This window comes from Phascolarctos cinereus, unplaced genomic scaffold, assembly GCF_003287225.1.
Source record: "Phascolarctos cinereus isolate Bilbo 61053 unplaced genomic scaffold, phaCin_HiC Scaffold_726;HRSCAF=1367, whole genome shotgun sequence".
NCBI lineage: Eukaryota > Metazoa > Chordata > Mammalia > Diprotodontia > Phascolarctidae > Phascolarctos > Phascolarctos cinereus.
This window is the reverse complement of record NW_027556098.1, coordinates 426,492,971-426,500,587: the sequence shown is the minus strand read 5'-3', so window position 1 is coordinate 426,500,587 and position 7,617 is coordinate 426,492,971. Positions and strand designations below refer to the sequence as shown.

Sequence of the window (7,617 nt, the reverse complement as noted above, 5' to 3'; positions counted from 1 at the left end):
ACAACAATTCTTTTCACAATGGCTTCTGGTTTTTAATCTAGTGGTCTGAGGATTTGGCATTAATTGATGGGCATATGTCTTAGACTAAAGAAGGGGAAGGAAAGAGGAAAGAAGATAGGAAAAACAGAAGGGAGGCTGGACTTAATGTCAGGGATGCTGCAAAACGACTTAGGGAATGCTGGCAGTTATTTTTTCACTTCTCCAGAATGAACCCATCCCTACAATACTCTGGTTACACAGTGATTTCCATCTGTAGCAATTTACACTATGAAAAATATTGATCAAAATTAAAATAAAACAGGAATAACCCTTATTGGCCAGATGAATCCAGTACTTAAATAAAGAATCATGACTCAGTGTGACTGTAGGCATTTTTAATATGCTAAACTCTGTCTCCCACAACTAATTAATGTCTTAACCAAAGCTGTCTGTTATCTGCACAGCTAATTTACTCTTTTGACTATCTAGACTAGAAGTTCCCATACTTATTTAGCTTACCACCCTCATTTAAAAAAAATTACTCAGTGCCCCCCTGGAAATCTGCTTTCTTTAACCCTTTAACTATTTGTTGAGATTTGCATCATTTCAAAAATTTTTTTTTAAATTTAAAAAATGATGCATCTTAAATTTAATAATTTATTGTAAATTTTGGGGATTTTCTTGCATTGAAATTTTGATGACGCAATATTGCATCATGTAAACTTATGGTGTCAAATTGTAAACAAGTCATTACATGCACATATTCCTGCTGATGCATGCTGGACTTCCCAACAATGTGTGACACACTCACCTGCCAACACTTGCTTGTTGAGACCTGCCAACAGACTTGACCACTGATTAATTATAAGTTGCATTTTGTGTGTTTATTTGGAAAATTATATAATCACTATGATTTTAATTCTGTTACAAAACAGATGAAACATGTACAAATGGTTTTTCAAATTTTTTAATCTGCTCTTCTTTCCTTATGCTCCCACAGCCCTCTTATTTTAATTCAATGCCCTCCAATTGCCCCTCAGGCTACTACCAGCCCCCTGGATCATTCCAGTGCTACACCCAGGGGGTGGTATCACTCACTTTGGGAACCAGTGATTCTAGATTCACCAGTTTTCGATTAAGAATCACAGAGCTAATTCCTGATTTGCAGGGGTGTCACAAATGATTTATACCCATCTCACTTTTATGTAATGTTACATTTATCATTCAACTTAAATACTCATGCATGTTTTTTAATTCCTGAAAGGCCAACATCCAATCTATTGTCCAAAGATTATATCCACTTTGAAGATAGCACATTTTCAAACCAAATGTTATCATCCTTTTTAATTAAGCAGACTGATTCCTTTAGCAATGCCCAATTAAATCTTGATGGTTTCAAAAATTGATGCCCTTTTCAATTCTACGATTTTAATAAATTTAAAATAATCATTTTCTCTCTGCTTTGTAAGAGGTTGAAATATCTAGGTATTTTTAAGACTATATTTCTGGATAATGGCAAGAGGGAGGAAAAGGAAGGGAAGAGAATATGCACTTATTAAGCACCTACTATATACTTGGCATGTGCTATGAACCTTGCAAATATTATCTTTTTTCATCCTCATCATAACCTTTTCAGGTACTTTTCTCCCCATTTTAAAGTTGAAGAAACTGAGGCAAACAAAGGCATTTTTCTAATAAATAGTGATTTAGAGTATTTTATGTGATTATTAATAGCTTTGATTTGTTCCTCTGAAAATTGCCTGTTCCCATCCTTTACCTATTTATCAATTGGGGAATGGCTTATATTTTTATAAATTTGTCTTAGTTCCCTGCATATTTGTGAAATGAGGCCTAATCAGAGAAACTTGCTGCAAAATTTTTTTATTTCCTGTTTTACTTCTAATTTTGACTGTATTAGTTTTGTTTGTCAAAACCTTTTTAATTTCATGCAATCAAATTTATCCATTTTACCTAACATGATCTTCTCTATCTCTTGTTTGGTCATAAATGGTTCCCTTATCCATAGATCTTACAGGTACATTTCCCCATGCTCCTCTGATTTAGTTATATAATTTTTAATATATAAATCACATATCCATTTTGAAATTATCTTGGTATATGATGTGAAATGTTAGTCTATGCCTACTTTCTGTCAGATGGCTTTCTACTTTTCCCAGCAATTTTTGTTAAATGGGGAATTCTTACTCCAAAGCTTGCATCAGTGGGTTTATCAAACACTAGATTACAATGGTCATTGACCACTGTGTATTGTACATATATGACCTATTTGTGCTGTACAAGTGGTAGAACTTTCCAAGGTTATATTGGTCTGATCAGTCTGTTGGATGTACTGCACCTTGACTTGAACATAGTGATATTATTTTGGTCTTCTTTGAGAATAAAGGACAACAACTGCCCCTTAAACCATTCTGTGCCTAATCTATTCCACTGATCTAGCATTCTATGTCTTAGTCAGTACCAGATTGTTTTGACAATTATGCTTTGTAATATAGTTTGAAATTTGGTACTGCTAGGCTGACTTTTTTTTAAGTTTTTCCACAATGCCCTCTTTTGCAAGTCCAAAGCTCTGACTCAGAATTCTCTGCACAATTAAGAGTCAAATCTTCCTCCACAAATACAGAATCATCCAAAAGGCCCCAGCTTTGTTTGGAAGCCCAGTTATACAATGTTTCAAAACTAAGAGTCAATGTGGCAAATGAAATATCTTGGAAGTCCATGAATGATATCAGGGGAGAGGAAAATGGGATATATGCTCATGAATGTACATGTGTGTGGAACTGTGTGATTGAGAAGAAGAGGCTGCTTCTGTATATACCTGTGTATGTGCATGAGGGTGTGGTATGTACTCACCTAGGAGATTCTGAAGGCACATTTGGCCAGTAGATACTACTGAGTCATAGGCTTCCATCACCACTCTAATGGTTGGATTATGGGACAGAATTTTACTGACCATGAAAGGTTCTTGAATGTTCTTTGTTCTTTTTTCCCAAGGTATCTCTGACGGTGCCTACATTTTCCCACAATACTCCAAGAACATGCATCTACATGATACTGTTCTGGGAATTATCTTCCTTTCTCAGACTGCAGGTAGGGTCCTAGGAAACTCCATCTTCTTCTGGTTTTATACCTTCATTTTGTTCACCAGCCATAAGTGGAGGCCTATGGACCTCATTCTCACCTAACTTACTTTAACCAACACTATAGTGCTTCTCTCCCAGGGATGCCCACTAGCAATATTACATTTCAGGAGAGGATATTTCCTGGGCATTACAGCATGTAAAATTGCATTTTATCTTCAACGAGTCAGCCGGGGACTTTGCATATGTACCACCTGTCTACTGAGCACCTTTCAGGCAGTCGCCATCAGTCCCAACAACTCTAGGTTGGCCAAACTCAAAGTCAGAGCTCTGAAGTTCACCCACCTCTCATGTTTCCTCTGTTGTATTACCAACATGATCTGCCTCTCTCTCTCTCTTTCTCTCTCTCTCTCTCTCTCTCTCTCTCTCTCTCTCTCTTCATATATATATATATATATATATATATATATATATATATATATATATATATATATATATGTATATATATATCAGAATCAAGAAGCAGAAACAGTACCCACACAAGTGGATTTAATCTCCTTTATTGCTACTGGGAAAAAAATTTTATGGAGATTATCATCCTGCCTTCCCTTCGAGACATCTTGTGTGTAGGATGCATGGTCTATACCAGTGGCTACATGGTACTCCTCCTGCACAGACATCACCAGAGGGTCAAGCATATTCACAGCACCAGCCTCTTCTCAAAGACATCTCCAGAGATGAAGGCCACCCAAACCATCCTGCTGCTAGTGAGCATCTTTGTTTCTGCTTACTGTATCAGCTGTGGCTTTATACTGTATAAAGTATATGTGCTTCATTCTGGTACTTGGGTAATGATTGTGACTACATTTATTGTATTGTGTTTCCCAGACAGCAGCCCCATTTTGCTGATTCACAGAGATATTAAAATCCCCAGGTCCTGCTGTGCTGCCTAGTAAAGGCCCTATTCTCAGAATAAGTGATCTCCAAGGGTACATCCCTTTACTGAAGATTTCTGGAAAAGGCACTGACTGACCTGATACTATCCAAAAAAATGAATCAAAATAGGCTTGTATCTTGGTTGTAGGAGACAGTCACCTTTTCCATATCTAAACGTAAAGGACAGATGGACCTGAATGGGAGATTGGGATCACTAGGGCCATCTGCTTCCTCTTGCCTCTCTGAAATATAATCTTCTGTTAGCCCCTTCCCACCTGGCCCAAATTTTCCTTCTGTCATCATAGAATGTTCCTCCTCCAACAATCATTAGGTCACCTAAAATGGATTTCTCTTTGTTTCTCATATACATTCTATTTCCATTTCCATGCTTTTTCTTTTAAAATTTCTTTTGTTTTCAATTCATGGAATAAAACAAGCATTTCTATAACACAGTACAATTAAAAGAAAAAAGATGATTGCCCATGAAACTGCACATCTACAATGGTAAACTTGCTATTTCCTCCAAATATACAACCAAGTAATCATGTAAATTTCTTTTTTTTCCCTTTGTTTCTTCCCTTCCCTTTCCTTGCCCTAGAGATGACTACCATTAGATACAATATACATACATATATACTACATATATATGTGTGTATATATGTATATGTATAGATGTATACATATACCATTTGACTCAATATATGTGTATGTGTATATATGCATTATGTGTATGTATATGAGTATATGTATACATATATACACACCATTAGACACAATAGGTATATGTACATGTCCATGTGTAGATGTATGTATGCATGCATACACATATATGTATGTGCATATATATAAATTCTTGTACAGATATTTCTATTTATCAATTCTTTCTTTGGATGCAGATATCTTCTGTCTTCATGTCCTTCAGCTTTCATTTGTATGTTTATAATAGTCAAAATGACTTAGTCTCTCAAAGTCTTTCTTCAAATAACATTACTGTTACTATATACAATGTTCTCTTGGTTCTGCTCACTTTGCTCTTCATCATTTTGTGCAAGTCTTTCCATATTTTTCTAAGCTCATTGAGCTCATCATTTCTTGTAGTACAATAGTATTCCATCATAATCATGTGCCATAACTTGGTCAGCCATTCCCCACCTGATGAGCATCCCTGCAATTTCCAGTTCTTTGCCACCACAGATAGAGCTGCTATAAACATCCATTCACATTGAAAGTTATAATCATTATTTGTGAATTTCCCTCCATCTTATTTTTACCCACCATTTTCTTTTTCAGCCTCTCTTTTTACCCTATTCCTGTTACTTTATCTTCTCCCGCAACCTCTCACCGCCCACTTCACTCACAACTCCAAGAGTTTCCCCTTCCCACCACCACCCCCAATCTCAATCCATATACCCTTGCAAATTCCGCTTTCTCTCCCCCCACTCTTCCAGATCCCAATCCACATGCCCCTCTAAAAGTCTCTCCCCTGCCATAACCCCCAGTTTTCTACCCCCTCTATAAGTTCAGAAGACTTCTACAACCTTCCAGATGCACACATTATTTCCTCCTCAGCCCAGCTGAGAGTAAGATTCCAATATTATCAGCCCTCCACCTCCACCAGCTTCCTCTGTATTAGTTCTTCCTTTCATGCCCCACTTTTATAATTGCTCCCTTTTACCTTTTCTTACCCAATTTTGTTTTTTAGAATCACCACATCATATACAACTCAGCCCCAACATTTCTTTCAAACTATCTTAGTAATGATGACTGTTTTAAGAATGTTGATAAGGGTGACAAGGAAGGGGGAGAAAAGAACAGAGTAAAAATGCACAGCAGAAAACAAAAGAAAATTTGCAGGGAATCAAAGAAAACATGGACAGCTCTTGATGCAATGTGTAGTATTTGTCATACAGGCTTTCTTGAAATGAAAATTTATTGCTATATATTTTGAATCTTCTCATGTCCTATGCACATGATATGCTTTTTTTCTTACTTTGTTTCAATATTTAAGTTTATGTTTCTTTTTCTTTTCTCTATTCTGTGTTTGAGTTCTGGTGTTTGAGTCTAAAATAAAGTTTTAAAAAGAGAAAATCTTAAAAAAAGACTATTGATAATATTTTCATATACATACATACACACACACATATATATGTATATAAAATACACACAAATGTAAAGAGTTTGATCCTAATGAATGTCTTATAATTAGTCTTTAATGATTTCCTTGTATTTCTTCTGAATCTTTTACATTGAATTTTCCATTGAGTTCTGATCTTCTTGTTACAAATACCTGAAAGTATTTCAGCTCATCAAATGTTAATTTTTTTTTTATCCAATATTATACTCAGCTTTGCTGGGTTGGTTATTCTTGAACACAACCTCAGTTCTTTTGCCTTTCAAATGTAATGATCCAAGACCTATAGTCTTTTGGAGTAGAAGCTGCTAGGTCCTATGAAATCCTAGCTGTATTTCTGCACTATTTAAGTTGGGTTTTTTTCCCTGTTGTTTTCAATATTTTCTCCTTAACCTGGGAGCTTTTAAACTTGGCTGTGACATTCCTTTAAGTTTTCCTTCTAAGATATCTTTCAGGTGGTGAATGGCAGAGTTTTTCCTATTTCTGCTTTGCCCTCTTGTTCTAGAGCTTCAGGGCAATTTTCTTTAATAATTTCTTGTAATATTGTATCCAGACTCTTTTTTGATCATAACTTTCAGGTAGTCTGACAGTTCTTATATGTCTCTCCTTGATCTGTTCTTCAGATCAGTTGTTTTTCTAATGAGATGTTTCAGATTCTCTTCAATTTTTTCTAGTTTTATTATTTCTTGGTGTTTTATAACATCATACTTTTTCACTGACTTTCTGTTATGCTTGGAATGAACTGCCTCCTTATCTCTCCCTCATGGTGTCTCTTCCTTTAAGATGCCACTTAGGCACTATCTCTGCATGAACCCTTTCCAGATGCTCCCTCCTGCAAGAACTTTCCTACATCCCAAACTCTCTTGGATTTAACTACTGTGTAGTCATTCATTTTATTCATTTTGTATTGATTTAGTATTAATTTATTTAAGTCCTTCTTGTATCCCCATTAGAATATAACTTCCTTCAGAGCAGGGAATGTTTCATTCTTTGTACTTGTAGCCCAGAACCTAGGGTAGAGCCTGGCACTTAATACATACTTGCTGATTTGTTGATTATGAAAACAATTAAAAAACAGAAAAAGAAAAAAACCTAAAAATCCCCAGTTAAACACTAAATTGGAAATCCTAAAAATTAAAAGTGAGATTAATAAAATTGAGCTTAAAAAACCATTGAATTAATAATCAAAAATAGAAGTTGGTTTTATGAAAAAACTAACAGAATAGATAAACCATTGGTTAATTTCATTTAAAAAAAGAGGAGAAAATCAAATTACTAGTATCAAAAATGAAAAGAATGAATGTACCACTAATGAAGATGAAATGAAAGCAATTATAAAAAGTTATTTTGCCCATATATGTCAATAAATTTAACAATTTAAGTGAAATGGAAGAATATTTACAAAAATACAAATTGCCTAGATTAACAGAAAAGGAAACAGAATATCTCAATAGACCTATTTTAGAAGAAGTT

The 7,617-nt window shown here is 35.1% G+C and overlaps 1 pseudogene; it reads left to right on the top strand.

The window, feature by feature from the left end:
- Positions 1–3,035: 3,035 nt before the first annotated feature.
- LOC110197782 (vomeronasal type-1 receptor 1-like) lies at positions 3,036–4,030 on the top strand (annotated as a pseudogene).
- The last annotated feature ends 3,587 nt before the right edge of the window (positions 4,031–7,617 follow it).